Here is a 24,066-nt window from a genome sequence, read left to right as displayed (position 1 = left end):
CAACACTGGGGGGAGGCTAGTCCCCAGTCCTGCCCCCTCTTTCCCAGGTTCTACCCCTTCCGGGGTGGAGGGTGGAGCTGGCCCACGACCAGGTACCAAAATTCATTAAACAGCCGCCTTACGAAAATTATTGCCCATCCTGATCTAGCCTGACCTCCTGCAAAACACAGACCAGAGATCTCCCCCAATACAATCCCTGTTTCTCGAATTTTTATTTTAAAATTGACAGTGCTGGAGAATCCACTGCTGCCCTTGGTAAGTTCTTCCAGTGGTTAATTACCCTCATTGTCACACCTTATTTCCCACTTTGATGTATTCTCCTATAATTACAGATTGTCAGGCCATGTAACTATCCCCAATGAAATAGCCCCCGGATTTTATGCTGTGTGCATTCGTCCATTCTGAAGGAGGAATTTCTCACATAGGTCCCAATCCTGAAAGCCTTAGCCTTGTGAAAAGATACTTATTCCCCCAAGCAGTCCCAGACCCCTTTCTGGCTAAGTCTATACTGCAGGCTTCTTGCACAACAACAGCCGTTCTTGCGCAAAAACTTGCAGAGCATCCGCATGACAAGCCCGCTCTTGAGCAAGAAAGTTTACAGTAGATCGTCAGAAGAGAGGGCTTTTTGTGCAACTGTTATTCCTCTCCCCACAAGGAATAAGCCATTTTGCGCAAGACCTCTTGCGCAAAAAGGCTAGTGTGGACGGGAACAGAGGTTTCTTGAACAAGAAACCCCTATGTCTAAAATGGCTATGAGAGCTTTCTTGCTCAAGAGCGCATCCACACTGCCATGGATGCTCTTGCGCAAAAACCACATGGCAGTGTGGACGCGCTCTTGGATTGTGCAAAAAGTTCTTGCACAAGAAGCCTGCAGTGTAGACATAGCCATTATGAGTAAGGGTTACTCACAGGAGTAAGCAAGATTTACTTTATTGGCACCACATTCTTCCTAAGCAACCTCTGCTTTAAGCAGCACCAGGAGCCAAGCTGGCCTCTGGCTGACAGTCAGTGCATAAAGCCATTATGCTTTACCTCATGTTGTCCTGCTTGGCTCAGGCAGATCAGAATTATCAGCAGTGTTCCCTGTAAACTGAACACTCAGGTGGCCACCCAGGAGAGATTCAAATGCCTACCAGCTGATTAGCAGAACACCCATGGCCAGCAGCATGTGTTTCTACTGGTGATGCACAGCCACACATGACTCAGTGCACAAAACAAAATTTATTTTGCACATGGATGGAAAAAAGAAGAGAGGGAACACTGGTTATTATCAGCCCCTGTGCTCAGGGCTAAATGCTAATAAAGGGACAAGAATTGACAGGAATTCTGTAGAGATGGCAAACCGAGACTCTCATCCTGAGAAGTGCTGAGCCCTCTCAGCTCCCACCAACAAGAGAGAGAGTTAAGGGTGCTGAGCATGATCTAGTCCTACTAGTGATCTTCAGTTCCAAACAGCCCAGAGGCTAGCCTGGAAACAGCTATCTTCAGAGTAACAGCACTCTCCTTTGGGACGAGTGCTCCAGCAGCACATCCATGGTCCACCGGGAGGAGCAAGATTTTCCCCAGCTGCAGGTTAGGCCTGGAACTAGCGCTTCTGTCCAAGTGGGGAGATCAAGTCCCTCGTGCAATCCCTGGTTTGAGAGAATGGCTGCTTCAAGAGGGTGGATTTTGTTATGCCCGCTAGGGGAGACCAGGGATGGGCAGGAAGCTGTAAGAAATTTGAAGGTGCAGGTATTCCACTACCACTCCCCTTGGTAGAAGAATAGGAACCCTGAAAACAGTGGGGTTCATGAGCCATCTCAGGTGGTAGGACAAGAAAACTGTGCAGCACTAATGTAACTGTAGCACTGGGGGCCAGGAACTCAATTCTATGAACAACACACACTTTCTGCAGCTAAAGAAACTGAGACAGCAAGTAGCAATGACTTGGCCAAGGCCACACAGCAAATTAGTACCTGGTCTTCATGATTTCTAATCCCCACTCTGTCACCCACCAGCTATGTGACTCTCAGGATTACAATCTCTCCACCTCAGAAATTATGAGATTAGAAAAAAATACATTTCAGGCTCACAGCACTCAATAAATCACAATAGTTCACAACACTCAACCTTCATGATCTCAGCTGAGAAGTGGCACTAATATATACAGGCAGTCCCCGAGTTACGCGGATCCGACTTACGTCGGATCCGCAGTTACGAACGGGGCACTTCCTCTCCCTGGTCTCGAGCAGACCAGGGAGAGGAAGCAAAGCGGCGGGGCGGAACGCGAGGCCAGCTGACAGCCCAGACGCGTCTGCTCTGCTCTGCTCCGCTCTGCTCCGCTCCCCCTCCCCCTGGTCTGCAGACCAGGGGGAGGGGGAGCAGAGCGGAGCACGCGGCCAGCTGACAGCCCAGAAGCGTCTGGGCTGTCAGCTGGCAGCGCGTTCCGCCGCTCTGCTGTGCTCCGCTCTGCTCCCCCTCCCCCTGATCTGCAGGGGGGGGGGCAGAGCGGAGCACGCGGCCAGCTGACAGCCCAGATGCGTCTGGGCTGTCAGCTGGCCGCGCGTTCCGCCGCTCTGCTCTACTCTGCTCCCCCTCCCCCTGGTCTGCAGACCTGGGGGACGGGGAGCAGAGCAGAGCAAAGCCACAGAGCCCGAGGGCAGCAGGATAGCCACGGCGCGTCTGGCCTGTCCCGCTGCCCGCGTGTTCCGCCGCTTTGCTCCCCGTCCCCCTGGTCTGCAGACCAGGGGGACGGGGAGCAAAGCAGAGCAAAGCCACGGAGCCCGAGGGCAGCAGGATAGCCACAGCGCGTCTGGGCTGTCCCGCTGCCCCCGTGCTCCGCGGCTTTGCTCCGGACGCCTGTGGTACAGCAGCTGGGGCGCTGCCGGTTGGTCCCGTAGCGCCGCTCTGGGTGCCACTGGACCAACCCAGCAGCACCCCAGCTGCTCTGCCCCAGGTGTCCCCTAGTCAGCAGCTGCTGAAAATGACCAGTGGCTGACTACAGGAAGCCCCTGCCCCGGGCTTCCTGGAATCAGCCGCTGATCAGTTTCAGCAGCAGCTGACTTGGGGATGCCTGGGGTTCTTAAGTTGAATCTGTATGTAAGTCAGAACTGGCGTCCAGATTCAGCCACTGTTGAAACTGATCAGTTTCAGCAGCGGCTGAATCTGGACGCCAGTTCCGACTTACATACAGATTCAACTTAAGAACAAACCTACAGTCCCTATCTTGTACGTAACCCGGGGACTGCCTGTATCTACCTGTTAAGGGTAAACTAAGCCATCGTTTTTCCAAGTTACAGTACCACACGATAATGGCCAACCCTGAGGGATTCCCTTGAGGAAAATGCTACTGTTACTAAAATAGCAAGCTCGTTCATTCCAGAAACTGTCTCTGCACAAGCAGCGAGAGCCATAACGAATAACTCACCACTACAGTGAACGTTAACTATTTTTGGTTTAAAACAATACATAGACCCCTTTCTCCACATTCTAGGGCCTTCAAAGAGGAGACTAGAAAAGGGAACCTCACAGAATTGATTCTCTTCTTTATGTTTTCGTAAAGAATAGCCTGGTAAAGCAGTGTTGACAGGTAGATGGAGCAGCTGTGCGGAGGAGGGGGCATTGTCTGAGCATTGCAGAGATGTGGAACACAAATCTGAGCTTAGACTCTGTCCTTTCGTGTTGATTAAAAGTTATGTTGCTAATAAAAGACCATATTGTACCATCAATTTTTAAGCTTTAATGATTTCAGTGGGGAGTTTGACTTAAAAAAAAAATCAATGGCATAGTATGGCCTGTAATATTTACATTAAAAAAAAACCCCTCTTTCTTCAGGCTTAATAGTAAAGCCAAAAGTAAAGAATAATATTTCTTAGTATACAGCAGGTTAAAGTAAGGGGAATCGAGCGGGGAGCAAGGGGGAAACCAGGCCGCTATATAAGGAGGGGCAGCTATGAGCTCCTGGAAGGACGGGCCGTCGGGCAAAAGAGGTGAAGCTGGGGCAGCAAGTGCACTGTACTAGCCACCCCCCACAGCCTCAGCACTACCCAGGGTGTGGTGCACTCCCACCAATAGCCCGTAGAGCTGGTCAGAGCATGCCGCTTCAGCGGCAGTTTAAAAAGCCTGGGGCTCTGGGCACCAACGGGAGCCCCAGGTCCTTTAGAATCACTGGGCCCTAGGGTAGCTGCACTCTTTGCCCTCCCCTCACCCCCATCGGCATGCCAGAAGGGAGCAAATCTGCCCCTGGGGGTAACATCAGGCATGTGTAGGCTGAACTTCTGCCCAGCTCCCCCAGTTGAGTGGCTGGTGCACTAAGGGTGCGTCTAGACTGGCAAGATTTTGTGCAAAAGCAGTTGCTGCCTGCCTACACTGGCCGCAAGTATTTGCACAAGAATACTGACTTTGTACTGTACAAAATCAGTGGTTCTTGTGCAAATACTTTGATGCTCCCGCTCAGGGATAAGCCCTCTTGCACAAGTATTCTTGCGCAAGAGGGCCAGTGTAGACAAGCAAGTTAATTTCTTGCGCAAGAAAGCCTGATGGCTAAAATGGCCATTGGAGCTTTCTTGTGCAAGAGAGCGTCTACACTGGCACGGATGCTTTTGCGCAAAAGTATTTGAGCGAAATCATGCCAGTCTAGATGCAGCCTAAGAGTTCCCACTCCTGTTCCAATCTATTTTAACCATTGCCTGTCCATCCTGGTCATTGCTAACACAACCAGGCCTGTCAAAGGCCAGGTCCCTCCTCAGCAGCCCTGGAAACTGCCCACCAAATTCCCCACTCCTTTCCAGGGTAGAGTAGGGCTGTGCATTCACTGTCCAACGGGAGTCCACTCCAGTCTTTTCCTCACTTCCCAGCCAATCCTTTCCTCTTTTTAGTAAAACAGTGATACTGGTATTACACTAGTGCTCAAAGATTCCATTAGGGGCCTCATGATGCTAGATGCTGTACGTATACCCAGTACCTGAGACAAGGAGTGAAATCCTGGCCTTACTGAAGTCAGTAGCAAAACTCTCTTTGACTTCAGTGAATCCAGGATGTCACCTAAAGTTACTGCCCCAAAGAATTTGCCATTCATGTCCGCAATCCAGCACTCACATCTAAACAGGAGGGCCCTGGTGCCCCTGCAGCACTCCTCTGGCCGTTCCACCCATATGGATCCAATTACAGGTCAAGAGGGAACTAATAAGTTTGTATCCTGGGTCCTGCCATGTAATGAGCCACAGCTGTATCCCTGCTCTAGTCACTTAATATTTTATAGCCTAGGAGCACTTTCCATTAAACATCCTGGGTAAATGTAGCTATGGACTTTGGCTCAGTTGGAGCTTCCCTTACTTCCCCATGGACACCAGGACAGTCCCCTGCAGAAGATGTTCTGGCAGCAATCTTAATTATGTAACCCACAGGCACTGAACCTGCCAGGGAAAGCAAAGGCTGCTCTATGCTATTTGCTAAGAGGCTTTCGGCTCATGCAGCAGAGGCTCATGGTGTTAGCCCCTAAGGTCCCAGGTTCAATCCCACCTGCTGACAGTCTGAGTTGGTGGGTAATGCAATTAGACCCATGCAGATCTCAGGTAAGCCACTGCATTAGTACCTGTACCAAGCACCAGGTGTGGCCTGGGAGCTTGAAGAGGGAGAAGAATAGAGTGGCATGCAGTTGCCCCTCTATTCCTTTTTAGGGATATAATAGTGTACTTGATTAACTGATAAGCAAAAGCTTATAGGTTAATGCTATAGACTACGTGCATTTCCCTCCCCCCACCAGTAAATTTTTTAGCAGACAGGCAGGCAGCCCTTCTCAGTCCTAGCTCATGCTGGGGCCAGGCCCTACCCCTGCTGTGGCTCTGCATTTGAAGTGTATTAGGAGCTGCACGGACAGCAGCCCAGCTCAGTACCGGCTCGGACCAGGTCTGGGCACTCAGGCATCTCTTCGATAGGGGCTGCTGCCACCCCGTACTGCTGCCTCTGATAAAGAGGCAGCAGCACTGAGTGACAGGTAGCCAATCTGCAAGGGGAGCTGGTTTTTAAACTGGCTCCCCTCACGGACCAGCTCCCATCTGGCACCCCATGGATTGGCAGAGGGCTCTTCAGGAGTGAGGCCGGAGTGCACTGGCTGTTAGCCACACACCCAGGGACTATAGAATAGTCGAGTAACCAATAAGAATTCATGAGATTACTTGACTATTCAATTAACCGATATTTAACATCCCTATTCCTTTTTGCTCCAGCCAGTCTCCACTAGGAATGTGAATGCATCAGACTTACTGGGTCCTCAGGAGCTCACTTAGTCAGTTAATTGGTTAAACATAATGGTTAACAGGTTAACTGATTAAACAGGTTTTTACATCCCTAGTCCCCACCTTACCCATTTGGCTGGAGCCCCATAAGCTCCCACAAAGAGGCTTGTCCTTATTCAGGGGGAATATCCTGCAGCTTTTGCTCCCTCCCTCTGCCTCCCAATTCAGATCTATGGATTCAGCCTCCCCTCTCACAACCAGAAGAAAGCATTTGGCCTGCAGGCATAAGTTACTGGTGCCTGCAAGGGAAGGGGATGCAGGGATGGCCAGCTAGAGGGGCAGAGAGGGGGAATGAAGGAGCACCCCATTTAGAAAATATAATTTTGGCAGGGCACTAAGGGGCGGTGCACCTCTGGAGTTCTACCATGAGTCCGCTGTGCCTGCAGAGAATTTGAGAAGCCACCAATAAACAAAACGAGGTACCCGTCCTGTTCCCACTGAAGTCAAGGTATTCTTGCAGTGGGTTTCAGTGGGAGAAGGATTGGGCCCTCTCCACTGCAAAGAGAGTTTGTGAAATTAGTGCTGAGAGGATGAGTAAGAGAAATGTGATAGATAATTCATGGCAGCAATCTGCTGCAAGAGAGATACCTCCCCATAAACACAAAATTGGAGGGCATAAAATAGGAAGACAGTGTCATTTGCAAGTAGTAAAAGAACATGTTGTAAGTTACAGGATGCTCATAGGAAGCTATATTAACTGATACAGACATTCTCATTCAGCGTTATATTTACTTGAGCATAAGAGCTATTAAATTAAGTAGTCTTACCAGCAGCTTCAGCAGGAGTATCATCTCAATAAAGACTGCAAATTGAGCTGGGGGTGGGGGAGGGAGAAGGAAGAGAACATCATAGAGTTAAAGCTACAAGGGACCACTGTGATCATCTAACCTGACCACTTACAAGAATCACTGGGTGAAATTCCACAGCCTATGTTATGCATCTAGCCTATAAGGTCTACTTGAACTAGAATGTATCTTTCAGAAAGACTTCCAGTCTTGATTTAATGATCCCAAGAAATCCAGAACACACCACATGCTCTGACAACCTGCTTCCAATGGTTAGTTACCTGCACTGCTAAAAAAAGGTGCATCTTCTAGCTAGTTGGCTTGAATCCAGTCTTTGGCTTCCTTCCTTGCTGTCTGAATCCCCAGGAAAATACTCAAGAATACTGCAAGGTGTACTTTCAGGCAGCTGGGAGATTGACACCATAACATCCTAAGAGTCCTCTGCCTTCTCTGTTATCTGTGATTCAGGGTCTGCAATGTAGTTTGATAATCTTTAGGTGAGAATAATGTTTCCTGTTGTTTTACTTATGTGTTGGATTATTATTCTTTTATATTTTCATGTTGTTAGCTACAACGTAAGCTATAGCTACAATAGCCCTGGGAAAGGGTAACCCCATCTTTCTTCATTTGCAAGTTTCTAAACTACTGCAAAAAGGAATCCGGAAAGGTGTCCAAAACTTTGGAGTTAACATCAGTGCCAATAATAAACAAATCCATGAGGCTGACACATTCCTCAATCCCCGCTGGAGTACTGAAACGGCAAGACTTCCTTCTAAAGGGCTTTGCTTAGGAGTAAATTTTTGCACAGTAAAGTCTAGGTGTCAAGTTTCTCCCTACTCCCCAGACACAGTATTCTGTTCCAGAAGGTCTCAAGGCAGCTCTCATCACTGACCTAGAAGTTCTTAACCTCCATGAACAATGACTGCAAGTTTGATCCCAAACAAAACAAGAATGTAAAGACTTCAACGGTCTCTTATAGTTCCCTAGGAAGATTTCCATTCCATGACATTTCTTTGTCTATAAAGGATAAGAGGGAAATGCAGTTTCAGTTGTATCTAATTACACAACCTCCTCAGAGTGCCTCACAAATAATAGATTTATCTTTGCAGCATGCCCAAGAGGTAAGGAAATATTTATTAAACCCATTTTCAGAGAAGGAACTGAGGCACTGAAAATGAAGCAAGTCCAAGGTCACACAGGAAGAGCAGGGAACTAAACCTAAGCCTCCTGAGTCACATTCAGTGTCTTAACCACAAGCCCAGCTTTTCCCTCCTGGATACGAATTTACAGTCAGAGCCTGTTCCATTTGTTGTAAGTACAAAAGCACATTGCATTAGCAAAGTTTTGATGGGTTTCTTTTAACATTCACATCAACTTATGGAGCAAAGCAGAGAAAGAAAATATGTATCTTTTCATTTTAGTCCTAACTGTGGCATCAATATTGTGGATGCTTTAAAGATACACAGTAAGTGACAAGATCAAAATCTGGCAAAAAAATTAGGTTTTGTAAAAACAAGAATTTACAGAAGCTAAGAGCAACAGAAATATTTCCATGTTTTTAAAAACACCCCAGTATAAATACGGTTTAAACATACATACACACACCTCTTTCCCAGTGTTTGCTACCAAAACATTACAGGACTATGCTAGAACATAAGCTCCTACAAGTAGAACTAACTAAAAAAGTAATAGCCAGTCAGATTTTAAAATTGATGATGTTATTAACAGCATAGGTAAGGGCAGGTGGGATTTGCTTTAGTGTGTGGTGTTTAAGCTGAGAGACTGGTTAAAGCAATTCCTTAGTTCTGTATTTTTTTCACTTAACCAGCCACTACACATTTTAAGTGTCCATCAAGGCGTCTGCACTGAAAACAAGTATGGATCAAATTCTAAACTTGTGCTGTAAAATGTAATAAGTTGCCAATGTTTACAGCCTGTTGGGTGCCTTGGACCCCACGGACGTGCTGAACGCTTTGTCCTCTCTCCCTTCCTCAGCACTTCATCCCCACCTTCCCACTAGCCATCATCAGCCCAAGGCGCTGCTGTGCCACTGCCCAGCTGCGGGCAAGCACCATAGCTTCGGCCACAGCCTCGCTAAATAAATAAACGCCAATAGGACAGGGCAGGAAATCGCCTTCGAATGCCAGGCAGACTTAGGGAAACTGGGGTTTCCACGCAAACTACAGGAAAACTTCCCAATGAAACCACCTGTCTGATTGCTCTGCAAAGGCTCCCCCATCCACCCACCCACCCTGCATCTCCCCTGCTCCCAGCAGCAAGCTCCTGCCTCCCGTTCCTCTCCGCTAATGCCAGCCCAGCGCCCTCCCCCAAGGACCTGAAATCACCACGCCAGCCTCCTCCCGCATGGCAGCATCCCCCTGGCGGGCAGCAGCTCCGCACCCGCGGGCGGGACAGAGCGGCGGGCAGGTGGTTTGGGGAACGCGCGCAGCGCGCAGAGCGCAGCCGGGGAACAAACCTGGCAGGAGTGGCGGGGGGGTTGAAGGCTCCTCCGCCCGCTGCCCAGCTGCGGGCGCAGCGCCCCCGCCTCACTTGGCGCCCAGCTGCCGCGGCTGTCAGCGTCTCCTGGAGGCGGCACCGGCTCAGCTGTCAGCGTCTCCCCGCCGCGCAGCCGGCACCAGCTGCAGCTCCGGCCGGGCTGGCAGCGTCGAGCAGCTGCTGCACCGCGGGGCTCGAGCCGTGCCGGGCTCGCTCTGCTGGCGGCTGGCAGCGGCTCCCGGAGGTGGTGGCTGCACAGGGCTGTGGGACTGGAATGTGCAAAGGGCCCGGATGTCTGTAGCCTGCTCCCTCCCTCCCCCCCGCTCTTCCTCCCCCCTCTCACACATGCACTCGGCGTGTCTCCTCGGCACACTCTTCCCTTTATATGGCTCGATTCAAACTGTTGCTGGGAGAGATTGGACGGGGAGGCGCCGTCCACCCCTGCCCCTTCCAGGCCCGGAGGAGGCTGGGTGCTTCTTCTCCTTCCCCCTCCTCCCAGGCGCGCCAGATTGGGGCACGCCACAGCCTGGGGGTGCCGCTCTGCCAAGCCCGGGTCCCAGGCGGGGCGCACGCCCACCGGCTGGGCTGCGTTCCAAAAGTTTGCCCGGCGCCGCCTTTGCCCCGTGGAAGGTTTGGTGGAACGTGTGCCAGCCGCACTGTCAAGGCAGGAAACAACCAGCAGAGCCGGGGGAGTCCCGTAGCCCCGGGCACACACTTGGCAGGGGCTCCCATGTTTCCACTGCCCGCTGGGCGGGTGGCGAGGGAACCTCCCTCAACCACTGCGTAGTGACGAGGGTCCCTTTGAGTCGCTGCGCGCCTGGGGTTCCCTTAATCCTCGCTGTGATGCGCGCTACGCAAGGTTTCTTTTGGGAGCCTGGGTTCCTGCACGGGAGGTGGGGGCTCTCCCAAGGATTGCACTGCTAATTGATGGCAACGAGGGGAGGGGTCCCCTTGCATTTCGTTTAGGAACCTGCGCCCCGTGCATTGCATTCCACGGGGAAGGGCAGTAGTGGGGGAGACTCTCCCAAGCATTGCACCGCTGATTGATATCAACAAGGGGAGGCTCCCCAGGCATTTCAAACCGAGGGCTTCCCCGCCCAGCGGGAGGGAGGCCCCGTTTGCTCCCCATGCAGGGAGCAGCACAGGGGAAATCCCCACTGATTCAGGCCAAGCAGCAGGAGCTTCCTAGTTCAGCGCCCAGCGCCGCGGGATGGATCCCTGGGCTGCGCTGATTCAGGCTTTCCGCTGCCCCAGCCCGGCTCGCAAGCTGCGGGAGACCTGGCCTGGGAGGCGCTGCCTGCCGGTGCCAGCCCGCCTGCCACGTGGGAGCAGGGAGGGCCGGTCAAGCCACATCCAGCCTCCCCGCCTCAGCCGGACTTGACAGGTCCACGCGACCAAATAAACTCCGGCCGACTGACGCGGGAAGGAGCCAATCAGGGGCCGCGGATGGGGGCCAAGCGTGGGAGAAAGCGAAGGCGGAGCCAAGATGAATGAGTGGCTGGCCTGGCAGTGCCCCGGGGGGAGCCGCCGTGCGCCCAGCCGCTGGTCTCCAGTCTGCTGCAAACCAGCCGCGCACCGGGGTCCCCTTGCAGCCAGCGCGGCCTGCACAGAGCCAGACCGAGGTGGGTAACCCTGGGGGCTTGGAGCCTTCCCACGTATCAAGCACAAGTTTCTTATCTAGTCCTGACCTTCAAAGCCCTTCCCAGCTTAGCCTCCCTCTCTCTGTCCTTGCTGCTCTGTCATAGCTGGCTCCCGTCTTCCTTCTCCCACCCAGGCTTGCCGGCTTCTTCCCCCCGTGCTTTATTGGTGGAGGGCATGGCTCATGCTTAGAGGTGAACAAGTCTGGGTTCAAATTCCTGAACTCCTCGCTGCTTTGTTGCTGTACCTAGTAGTGGGGCTTAGCCCTTAAAGTAAGGATAATTGCAAACTGCGCCCCCGAGGAAGGACCAATCAGTTCCATGCAACTAGACTGCAATCCTCTTTCGAAAGAGGCTTTTTTCGAAAGATACTTTTGAAAAAGCCTCTTTCAAAAAAGAGCGTCCACTACAACCAGTACTTTCGAAAAAGCAAGCCACTTTTTCAAAAGAGAGCACCCAGACAGTCTGGATGCTCTGTTTCAAAATAGCCCTGTTTGCATTCAAGAACGTCTTTTTTTGAAAGAAAAAACTGGACTATGTAGCACTTTAAAGACTAAGAAGATGGTTTATTAGGTGATGAGCTTTCGTGGGCCAGACCCACTTCCTCAGATCAAATAGGAAAGAGCACTTTCGAAAAAAGGCATTCTTCCTCATAAAGTATGGTTTTCCGCGGTCGAAAAAGCTGCCGCATTCTTTTGATTTAATTTCAAAAGACTGCGGCAGCAGTCTAGATGCAGGGGAAGTTTTTTTTTAAAAATGGCGACTTTTTTCGAAAAAACTCTGTAGTCTAGACACAAAGAAAATAGGAAGTGACTGTTTGGGAAGGAGCACTGCAGAAAAGGATCTAGGGGTCATCATGGCCCACAAGCTAAATAGGAGTCAATGGTGTGCCAAAAAAGCAAACATCACTCTGGGATGTGTTTACAAGAGTGTTATAAGCAAGAGAGGAGACATCATTCTTCCCCTCTATTCTGAATTGCTCAGGCCTCAGCTGGAGTATTTTGTCCAGTGCAGGGCATCATGTTTCAGGAAAGATGTAGACGAATTAATGACGGTCCAGAGAAGAGCAACAAAAATGATTTAAGGTCTAGAAAACATGAGGTATGAGGGAAGATTGAAAGAACTGGTTCAGTGGGGTTGCTGGGTTTGTTTAGTCTGGGAAAGAGAAGACTGAGCATAATAGCAGTTTTCAAGTACCTAAAAGAGTGTTATGAGGAAGAGGGAGAAAAATTATTCTCCTTTACGTCTGAGGATAAGACAAGAAGCATTGGGCTTAAATTGCAGCAAGGGAGGTTTAGGTTGGACATTAGGAAAGTCTTCCTGTCAGGGTGGTTAAGCACTGGACTAAATTGCCTAAGGAGGTTGTGGTATCTCCACCCCTGGAGATTTTTAAGAACAGGTTAACTAAACATTGTCTGGGACAGCAGGACCACCAGCAACCAGGGATCCGGGCAAGGTGGGGAGTAGGGAGGGCAGCTTCGTGCCCTGGAGTGGCTGGAAGGAGCAGGGCCAAGGACTGCTAACCCTCAGTACCACCCAGACAACAGCATGCCCACCCCACCTCAGCCACATGGAGTGTCCAGTGCAGTTCTCTGATGGCAATTTAAAGAGTCCAGGGCTACAGCCACTGCCAAGGCCACAGTCGCCAGGAGCCCCGGACCCCTTTGAATCGCTGGCCCCAGACAACTGCCCATTTTGCTCCCCCACCCCCTGTCAGCAGGCCTGGTCAGGGATGATCTAGATCCATGGTGTCCAACCAGTTCTGAAGCTAGTGAACTAGCCACACTCAACTGGCCAGATAGCCACTTGTGATTAGTGGTTAACCTGTTGAACACCACGGATCTAGATGGTGCTTGGTCCTGCCATGACTGCAGGAGACTGGACTTGATGACCTCTCAAGGTCCCTTCGAGTTCTACTATTCTATGATTCTATGCTGCCCTTTCTGCCTGGGGAAAAACTGCCTGCCAGCATCTGTAAAGCCATCATGTTATTCTCCTTCTAATCGCTTTGCCATAGTGCACAGGGAAATAGTCTCTGGTAATGGATTTGCAGGTGACAACGTTGGGATTGGCTGGAACTGAGAGACTAAGATTTGTGCATGTAAACTGTGCAAGAACAAAGCTGTTCTCCTGGCCACTCTTCTTCACCTCTCCCCTCTCACTTGTTTCTCTCATCCTCCTGTTGTCTTTTCTTTTCAGCCTGTAAGTTCTTTGAGGTGTGCTCTGCCATTGACAGTATGTTTGTACAGCGCCTAGCACAATGAAACTGATTTGCTTGTGATTTCCAGGATTCACTGCAATGTAAGTGTTAGACAATAAGAAAATTGACCTTACGATTTTCACTCCAGGAATGCTCAAGTGGGAATTTTGCCTGGGCACAGTGGGGCAGCTGGATACTATGCCAGGAGTAAGTTCACTAAACAGATGGCAGGGAAGAGAGGCAGAGAGAATAGAAACGGAAACATAAAAGTGAGGAGGAAAGAGCCTAGGAATGAAAATTATATGAATGTAGCCATGTTGAGAGGGGTGCTACCAGTACTGGGAGAAGACTTAGGCTCCACATAAGACCCCTTCTGTTCCACAACACCTGTGCCAAAGATAGGGATGAGTGAACATAGTAGCACATTGCTGTCTTTTGGTTAGGTGCATAGACATGTTGGCCTGGAAGAGCCCTTCTGGGTCTTTGCATTCAGTTCCTTGCTGTGGTTGGCAATCCTGCCATGTAATCCCCCACACACATTTACCAAGCTGTATCTTAAAACTTGTTAGCTTGTTTGCCCTCATGCCTCCTAAGGGAAGGTTGCACCAGAACATCACTCCTCTTGCTCCGGGCAAGGGGGTCAAGCAGGGAAATGTCCCCAAACAGCAGAGGCACAAAACTCCTCTGGGGTCAGAGCAGAGGAAGCAAGTTCCTCTGGCCAAGACCCAGGGCCATGGCAGGAGAACCAGCTCCATGGTCCAGGGGCTTTGTGGGGAAGGAGGGAGACCCAGCTCCATCAATCTGGGTGAGGGGATGGGGAGAAAGGGGGCAACTGCCCCAGAACCCAGCAATAAAAAAGGGCCCAGAGCTCCCGGCAGCCTCAACTATGGCAGCAGTGGCAGCCAGAGCCCCGGTCCCTTTAAATCACTGCTGGAGGACTGAGCTGTGCGTTCTGAGCAACACTAAGGGCTGTCCAGGAGCGGCACAGATAAGGTGCTTCCCAGGAAGTGCTGAGGACTGCCTAGCCCCAGTCCCGCCCTTTTCTCCTGAGGCTCCGCTCCTTCCAGGGGTGCAGAGCAGGGGCCCCTTACTTTCCCAGTGGCCTGGTGAGTCTGTTGGCCCTGCTGGGGGGATATGATGGAAGGCAGTTCCTCCACCTGGTGTGGAGGAGGAGAAAGAGTCAGTTCCTCCATATGCCAGAAGAGGCAGTCATACTTTGGGGGAAGGATGCAGCTCATCCATCTTTCCAAAAGTGGCAAAATATTCATAAAATATTAGAATATTCATAGAATCATAGAATAATAGGACTGGAAGGGACCTCAAGAGGTCATCAAGTCCAGCCCCCCGCCCTCAAGGCAGGACCAAGCTCCGTCTACACCTCCGTCTTCATTCCTGTGCACACCCTTACCGCTGATATTTAGAAATGTACTAAATTCCAGCCTGAATTTCTTCATGGCCAGTTTATACCCATTTGTTATTGGGTTGGTATTGTTCTTTAGTGTAAATCATTCTCCTCCCTTCCATGTCCCCCGCCCCAAAATATGTTTGACCGTATTATCACCCTCTACCCAACTAACTTTTTCTGACACAATTTCTGTAAGGGTTTCCTGGGTTTCTTGGTTTAGTGTCCCAAACTGCTGCAAACACAAAGGTTTCTAGTCCATTTCCATTCTCTGGTCAGCTAGCTGTGTTGAATTTCACCGTGAGTAATGAGCTGTGCGTTTCACTACCCTGAAAGATGGACAAGCTGCACTGCCCGTAAAGACGCCTTCAAACACGTAGAAGACCATGAAATACCCCAGGTCCCTGCTGGCAGGGGAGCCACTGCACTATAGTAACATTATCTCTTTGTCAGCAGGTGACTCTCAGGGATTCTCCTCAATTAGCTCTATGCATGTAGATCTAGAATGATATGCAAAGTTGCAGAGCAAGGGAATCCGCATTATCCCCTGCTGACCTTATGGATTTTTGCTGTGAAATCTCATTGGGTATTAGGAGTGTTTGAGCAGCATGAGTTCCCGCAGAGTTTCTTTTGCAGCTCCTGCTCCCTGGCGTGAGGATTCTTTATTGTGCTGGCAAAGGAGGTTCAGAGAGCCAGAACAGCTGCATGGAGAAAAATATCTTCCATGGGAGCCAGGCATGTCCTTTTCCATGGACCTTAAGAGCGGGAGGATACACTTCCTGCATCCTTCGCAGATGTTAATGGCACCCCTGAAGCCTCAATGAGATAACTCTTGCAGAATTCCTGGGCTGCTCTTCAACTTCCTGCAGGGGAGGCTCTCAGAAAATAGATAAATAAAATAAATCCTGTTTATTCTTTAAAAAGAGAATAGTGATAAATCAATACTGTCCCTCCTCTTGTTGAACCAGGTTCAAGTACAGGTTGAACCTCTCTAATCCAGAACTCTGTAGTCTGGCAACATCCATGGTCCGGCATGTTTTTAGTTCACCAGATGTCCACTTATGGGTGTGGCCAAGTTTTCTGCAGTTCCATTCAATTTGTTTACAGCTACCAGTCCTGGTTCTCAGTGTTCTGTGTTTGTTATTTAGCTCTAATTTACCCCTAAATGTCTTCTAAGAGCCCAGTAAGCAGTGGAAAAGTTGGTAATACTGCTAGACAATAGTGACCTCCTGTGATTTGGCAAATTCTCTGGTTTGGCACAGATGGTGCCGGACTACAGAAGTTCAACCTGTTCTCATTTGTTTCTCCTGCAAGGGGAAGAAGTAGTGAGCATCTGACAGCAGTTTTGTCTGTTTGTTTGTTTTTCATTTGAAATGTAGCCAAATCACAGTCAGAAGGTAACCTACATTGCCTTTCATCTGGTAACTCTGAATGTCATCAATTTCCTCCCTTCCTCTTCCTTCTCTTCCGCTCTTTTCTGCTCTCTTCCTCCCCACCCCACACTTTGAGAGAGAAGTAAGCACATGATGAATCATACAAAAGTGCCCTGAACTTTAACAGTAAGCAGTTGCTACTTACTCCATCCTTCATATCAACAATTGCTGTGGGGTTTTTTCATGCCTAAATCAAAATCCAGGAAGTTTCCAAGATATTTTCCAGCACTATTGGGTCAGAAAACAAGATTCCCTCATATTTTACAGTGAAATTTAGTATCACTGTTTTTTAGTAGTTTTTCTCGAGAGTACATCTTCTGCACCTACCACAGTGGGGCCCTAATCCTGTCTGTGGCTTTGGGTACTACTGCAGTACTGGTAATATCAATCATTTAATTATCTCATCTAGGGATCTGATCCTGCATGCCTCACCTGGGCAAAACTCCCACTGATTTAAATGGAAAGCTTCCATATATAAATAGTATAGGAATGGATCCTGGGATTGAGATATTGGGTTTCCCATTGGAAAGAACTGGAGGGTCAAATCCTGAGTCTCTTCCGCTAGTGCAGAAGAGTGCCCGAAGGATTTGGGGACACCACCAATTCTATACGTCATGAATATCTGTTCTGCCAGTGTCCCCTGAGTCTCAAGGATTGGGAGACAGGACTAGTGGATAGAATCTAGATCAGCTGCTAGAAGTGGGCCTCATCCTCCTTGATTGGATCCACCTGGTCATCTCCAGCCTGATCCTGGCCTGCATATTTATTCCTGCCTCTGGAAATTTCCACTACATGCATCTGACGAAGTGGGTCTTTGCCCACGAAAGCTTATGCTCCTACACTTCAGTTAGTCTATAAGGTGCCACAGGACTCCTCGTTGCTTTTGCAGATTCAGACTAACACGGCTACCCCTCTGATACTCTCTAAGAATGGTTATCCAGCCAGTTATGCACCCATTTATAGTAGCCCCATCTATGTTGTATATCCTAGTTTATAGATAAGAAGATCATGCAAGATCATATCAAATGCCTTATTAAAGTCTAAGTATACCACATCCGCCGCTTTTCCCTTGTCCACAAGATTTGTTATCCTATCAAAGAAAGTTATCAGACTGGTTTGACATGATTGGTTCTTTACAGATTCATGCTGGCTGTTCACCTTCTTATCTTCCAGTTGTTTGCAGATGACTTCCTTAATTACTCTTACCATTATCTTCCTTGGCACAGAAGTTAAACTGACTGGTCTGTAGTTTCCTGGGTTGTTCTTATTTTCCTTTTTCTAGATGGGCATTATATTTGCCATTTTCCAGTCTTCTGGAATCTCTCCCGCCTTCCATGACTTTTCAAAGATGATAGTTAAAGGCTCAGGCTGTGTCCAGACTCAGGGGGTTTTTCGGGAAAAGTAGCCTTTTTCCGAAAAAACTTCACCTGCGTCTAGACTGCAGCCGCGTTCTTTCGAAATTAAATCGAAAGAACGCGGCTTTTCTTTCGACGGCAGTAAACCTCATTTCACGAGGAAGAACGCCTTCTTTCGAAAGTGCTTCTTTCGAAAGAAGGCGTTCTTGAATGTAAATAGGGCTTCTTCGAAAGAGAGCATCCAGACTCACTGGGTGCTTTCTTTCGAAAAAGCGGCTTGCTCTTTCGAAAGTTCCACGTGCAGTCTAGACGCTCTCTTTCGAAAGAGGCTCTTTCGAAAGTATCTTTCGAAAGAGCCTCTTTTGAAAGAGGCTTGCAGTCTAGACATAGCCTCAGATTCCTCCTTTATCACCTCCTTGAATATTCTAGTATGCATTTCATCAGGTTCTGGTGACTTGAAGAAATCTAACTTTTCTAAGTAATTTTTAACTTGTTTTTTTTATTTTAACTCCTAAAACTACCCCATTTCCACTAGCATTCACTATGTTAGGCATCCCGTCACCCTTGTCTTCTAGGCAAAAACCGAAACAAAGAAGTTATTACGCATCTCTGCCATTTCCAAGTTTCCTGTTTTTGTTCCTTGCTCTTCACTGAGCAATGTGCCTACTCTGTCCTTGGTCTTCCTCTTGTTTCTAATATATTTGTAGATTATCTTCTTGTTACCCTTTATGTCTCTAACTAGATTGATCTCGGTCTGTGCCTTCGCCTTTCTATTCTTGCGCCTGCATTCTTGCGATGTTTGCTTGTAATTTGACCTAGTTCCCACTTTTTATACGACTCCTCTTTGATTTTTAGATCATGCAAGATCTCCTGGTTAAGCCAAGGAGGTCTTTTGCCATATTTTCTATTTTTCCTACGCAGCGGAATAGTTTGCTTGGGGTCCTTAATAATGTCCATTTGAAAAACTGCCAACTCTCTTCAGTTGTTTTTCCTCTTAGTCTTGCTTCCCATGGGATCTTCGGCTGTGATGATTCACCAGCCAGTTTCCTCCATGGAGAGGGAGCGCTGGTTGTGATGCCGCTCCTCTGCAAGCCTCGTGGGGAGGTTTCTTCAAGCCCTGCTGGAGAAGCTTTGCTAGCTACCCTGCTCACTAGTTCCCACCTTTGGCCCTGATGATTTTCACCATAACAAGTGCATGCACAGGACACCCGTTTGACTGGCAGAATATTCTGTCGAAAGCACACAATGGCAGTTTGGACGTAAGAATTGCGTTTTCCGGAAAAACGGCCATATTTCCAGGAAAACGCTGCAGTGTAGGCATACCCTGATTCCACTGAGATAGGTTTCCAATATAAATTGAACACAGGGATCACCCTTGTATACTGAGGACAAATCGACAACACAGACTGGAGACAGTGCCTCTCCCCCCCTACATATACCATGCCACTCACTGCCAGCAAATTATAAGCCTCATGGTGGCAATGACCAGGGACCCTGATTTCAGGTACCCCTTCATGGCCAGGTCAGTAGACTAAGAACTCTTAGCTCAGGCATTCCTCAGGGCTCCATCCTGACCCTGATGCTTTTTAATCAGTACACTGGAGATACTCAGTCATGGAGACAAGGAAATTCACATATGGAATATGTGTGAGTGACAAGGAGTCCTGTGGCACCTTACAGACTAACAGATGTATTGGAGCATAAGCTTTCGTGGGCAAAGACCCACTTTGTCAGATGCATGTCTGGAGTATGTGGATGACGTTGCCCTAGTTGTTCAGCGTACAAGCCTCCAGACTATCAGCTGCACGCTAACCCAAAGTCTTAGCACAATGGCTGATTATTTCCAATGCTGGAAACTTAAGCTTAATCGGAGAAAAAAACACACATGGTGACTACTTCCCGTCTGATCATTGAAATGGCTAATACCAAACTCAGTTCTGCAGTAATCATCCACAAGGCTAACCCCAAATTGTCTTTGCATTACACTGGATCAGAGTTTCACCTTTTGACAAGAACACCCACGATAAGGTCAGGTCTCATGTTGCACTTATCAGGAAATTGGCCAGAACATTAAGGGGCTGCAGTCCACAGAGCTGATGAACCACAGCAGTTGCATTGGTATATTCTGCAGCAGAATACCATGCACCTGTGTAGTCTCGCAGAAGTTATTCTAAACTCCTTGATAGACGACTCAATAACTAGGGATGTTAAAATTCAGGTTTTTAGGTAAACATGTTACATGTTTACATGTGGAGAGCAGGTGGATCCCACGGAACTGCCTGTCCTCTCCCCTAGCTGCCTCTGTATCAGAACCAGCAGCATGAGTGGGGACCGGCACTTAAAAGCCAGCTTCCTGCAAGCAGTGGCTCCCGCCTTCAACCTCCCCACTACTGCCTCTGATACAAAGACAGTGTGTGTGTGGGGGAGGGGGGGGTATAACCGTGAAGATTAACCATTTACACGTTTACACTTTCACATCCCTATCAATAACATGATGAGTACCAGGTAGGGATGCTCAAATCAACTCCCCTGGCTCCTGGTACTATTTCATGTATTACACAGGCTTCATAGATGAGAGCAGTGGTCCCCAACTTTTTGATGCTCAGGGTCACTAGGGCAACCCTAGATTTATCCTCCCTCTTACCTGAGGGTTCCACGAAGCCCTGCCCCACTCACTCCATCCCCCGCTCCCCATAGCTTGCTCATCCTCACTCACTTTTACCAGGCTGGGTCATGGAGATGGGGTTTGGGAGGGAATGTGGGTGTTGGATCTGGGGAGGGGTCAGGTTTGAGCCAGCAAATTGAGGCACAGGAAAAGGTTCAGGAGGGGATATGGGGCTCTGAGAGGGTGATCAAGGTTGGGGTGTTTTTTAGTTCTGGCTCTAGGAGGTGGCTTGGAGCTCAGGGCTAGGGCTTGGGTTGCAGGAGGGGCTGCAGGGTCTGGCTCTGGGAGGGGGCAGGGCTGGGGTTTGGGATGCTGGAGCAGGTATAGGGTGCTGGCCCCAAGAGGGGTGTGCGGGTTGGTGCGCAGCCTCCTGCTGGGTGGCATGTACCACTAGTGGCTCCCAGTTGATGACGGAGTGAGGCAGAGGCAAGCTGCCTGCCTGCCCTGGCCCCACGTCACTTCCCACAAGGGGCCAACATGCCCCTATAGCCCTGGGAATGGCGATGGAGGCCACATGGCTCCACACTCTTCCCCTTTCTGCCAGCACTGTGCCTATCTGCTCCCATTGGCCAGAGTTCCCTGTTTCCAGCCAATGGGAGCAGTGCTTGCTAGCAGCCCCCCTGTCTCCCTCTCCACACACACAGGGTAATGGAGCCAAGCTGGCCACTCCCAGGAAAGGGCTGGTGGCATGGGGCTGGGACAAGCAGGGAGCCTGCCGAGTGCCGATTGCAATCGACTGGGAGTTCCCCAGGATTGACTCAGTTGAACTCAACCAACCAGCAGTGACCACAAGACTAGAAGAGCTGCTCAGAGATCTCGCTTTCTCAACCACGTCAATGCCAACATGAGTCTCGCGTTGCATGGTGAGCTACAGAACCCACCAAAGACCAGATTAAAATCCCGCAACCCTCTGTGGGGCTGAGATGGGACCTTTACTCTCACCTTTGATGCCAAGATTTAATGGAGCACCACGTGGAGCATCGATACTGCTTGTCATTGATCCTGACAAGGAAAGTCCGGTGGAGACTGAATCGCATCAGGACAGCCCCTGGAAGAGGTGGACAAACTCCCTTTAAATGGAAAATGACGCAAATGCCTGTATGCAACTGTGATCAACATGCATAAACGATGGAACACATCACATCCGTGTCCCCTTCATTACTTCGCCAGGGACCTGAAGGATATTCACCACCTCACTGCACTGACAATGTGCTGGCTATGAATCTAGATTTACATTTGTAATCATTGCTTCCTACCCAAGCAGGAGGAAGAGGATGACCCCTGAATTTGTATAGCTATCTCCACTACAGACACAGATCGCTGTTCCTAAAATGTCTGCCTTTCTAAACATGGTATGCTGCCAGTTTAAGCGCTCACAGTTCAAATGTGGGATTCTGCCAAGAAATCTAATGGCCTTTCCCTTTCCATTATAACATTATTTGCTTTACTCAAAGAGCCCAGTAATTGATTTTGCTCTGGATATGACAGTTCAACAAGGAACAAAACTGATTTTTATGTATTTATTTATGTATGTATCGGTAAATCATGAAGAACTCTCCATTGATAACTTATATTCTTTTCTCCCTTACCTGACATCAGTGGAATTACTCCTGATTTACTGGAGTGCAAGAGAGGTTAGAATCAGGCCCTCGAGGAGGGGGGATAGACACCTGGCTATTGGAAAATTAGGGGAGAGAGAAAAAGCACAGCAGAAGGATGGGCTTGTGGTTAAATCACTGGGTTGTGATTTAGAAGATGTGTCTTCAATCTCTCTGTTTGCCATCGATTCTGCATGTGACCTTGAGCAAGTCACTTAAACTTTCTGTGCCTCAAATCCTCTTCCATGCCATGGAATAATAATGCTCCCTTTGTCTTGTCTGTTTATATTGTAAACTTCTGGGCACGGGATTCAGCACTGTTGGCCCCAATTCCATCTGGGTCTTCATATGGCACTGTTGGGGGGCTGCTTCAGTGACCCACTACCAGTCTTCATCTAGCCCGTCTCAGGGCAAACTGCAGTCTGTAAGGACCGCTCATCACCGGCGACGGGATGTGGACCTACCACCCCCACTTACCAGGACTGCCTCGCTACAGCCCTCCTAGCCTCGGGCCTTGCTCCAGGCCCTACAGCCTGGGAGCTCGCTTGGCTAGAGCAACCCTAGCCCTGCCTTGCTGCCCCAGCATTGCTCTAGCTCCTGAGAGCCTCCTGCTTCCTCAGCTGCCAGCCCCTTGCTGCTTTCCCCCCAGGTGAGAGACTACTCCCCTTTATATAGCCCCCAGTTGGGCCCTCATTAGCTAGAACAGCCTCAGCTGGGTCTTTACTTCCACCCCCTGCTGCAGGCCTGGATTTTGCCCTTACAGGGCCAGTGCAGAGCGCGTGCCCTGTCACAGGCACATTAATACATTAATAATAATGGCAGCATGTCCTTAGACAGGATGAAAGAACCAGGAAAACCAGGGATAAAATCCTGGCTGCCCTGAAGCTAATGACAAAACTCCCATTAACTTCAGTAGAGCCAAGTATTTATTCAGAGAGTTCAGACAGATGCAGTGCGGCACGTATGCTGGTGGTTATAATACAAAAACATAAATAGAAGAGAATGGACAGGATCTCAGTTCTGAAACTACCTGACCAGAGGGGTGGGGTGATGTGAATTAAACAGTAGAACACCTCACGGAGCCCTAGTCTACACTAGGGACTGATTGCAAAATAACTCCCCTTATTTTGAAATAACAAGTGGAGTGTCCACACTACCAAGCCCTTTATTTCAAAATAAGGAGCTGGTTCTACCAAACTAATAACTCCTGCTTTCCACAAGGAATAATACTTCTTTCAAAATAGTTATTTCGAAATAGCGGTAGTGTGGACACTTCACTACTGCTATTTTGAAATAACTATTCCCCAGTCATGCAAAGTAATTACTCCCCAAGTCCTCTTGGGGTCTAAGTCGAGGTAGCACATCCACATTAAGGACACGTCTACACAGCAGTGTTATTTCAGAATAACTAACGATATTCCAAAATAACACAGTCCATGTCTCCACTACAAGCAGTTATTTCAACATAATGTCAAAATAATGTCGAGCTGGAGGACTACTTACTCCGACTTCTGTAACCCTTATTTTACAAGGAGTAAGGGAAGTTGGAGGAAGAGTGCTCTTCCTCAGATTTCGTGTTGTGTAGACAGCGCCAAACGCCGAAATAAGCTATTTCGACTTACGTTATGCAATTGACGTAGCTCACATTGCATAGCTTATTTCGTCTTTAGCCCTGCTGTGTAGATGTGCTCTAAGGGACCCTGCCTCGGACTAGTTTTGAGGCTTCCCTGTAGTGTAGACATGCTATTTCGAAATCGTTATTTCAGGAGTTATTATTTTGAAATAAGTTATTTCAAAATAATTTCCTAGTGTAGACATGCCTGAGAGTGTATATGGGCCCAGAATTACTGAAGCTTATTTCATAACAGCCACATCTCTGCTGCTGATAGCATGTATGTGTGTTTTGCCTATGAATAGTGCCAGTTGGGTTGCATTGGTATAGCTGACTCCAGATGCTTAATTTAAGATCTCAGAAAGATTGACCAGATGGCTCGTTTTCATTTGTATGCCATGTGGTTTTGTGAACCTAGCAGAAAAATAGCTTAGCTTTTTGACATTTTATTTGTCCTTAGAGCCTCGCACTTCCTGTGACTCTGGCATTTGCATGAGCCATGTAGCTTTAGGCATATAAACCTCCCTGGCTTTATCTCCAGCGTGAGCAAAATGCTTGAAGCTATGGGCCACGTCCTTCCCCAGGTCTCCTGTGCAGTTAATTTCCTT

At 48.9% G+C, this 24,066-nt stretch overlaps 1 protein-coding gene and 1 long non-coding RNA gene across 2 annotated transcripts in view; one reads left to right on the top strand and one right to left on the bottom strand.

Annotated features, from left to right (window-relative positions):
• Window positions 1–9,871, bottom strand: part of ZBTB7C (zinc finger and BTB domain containing 7C) — a 317,379-nt gene extending 307,508 nt beyond the window's left edge. Inside the window, exon 1 of the mRNA XM_075932697.2 lies at window positions 9,537–9,871. The gene's annotated coding sequence lies outside the window, so the exon portion shown is untranslated. The remainder of the gene's footprint in view (window positions 1–9,536) is intronic.
• A 1,161-nt stretch (window positions 9,872–11,032) lies between these two features.
• Window positions 11,033–24,066, top strand: part of LOC149524207 (uncharacterized) — a 29,984-nt gene continuing 16,950 nt past the window's right edge. The window contains exon 1 of the long non-coding RNA XR_016349811.1: window positions 11,033–11,178. This is a non-coding gene — a long non-coding RNA (uncharacterized LOC149524207). The remainder of the gene's footprint in view (window positions 11,179–24,066) is intronic.

The sequence above is a fragment of the Pelodiscus sinensis genome, chromosome 6 (assembly GCF_052426305.1).
Source record: "Pelodiscus sinensis isolate ZL-2025 chromosome 6, ASM5242630v1, whole genome shotgun sequence".
Classification (NCBI taxonomy): Eukaryota; Metazoa; Chordata; order Testudines; family Trionychidae; genus Pelodiscus; species Pelodiscus sinensis.
The sequence above is the reverse complement of the archived record's forward strand: the minus strand, read 5'-3'. Positions and strand labels throughout refer to the sequence as shown.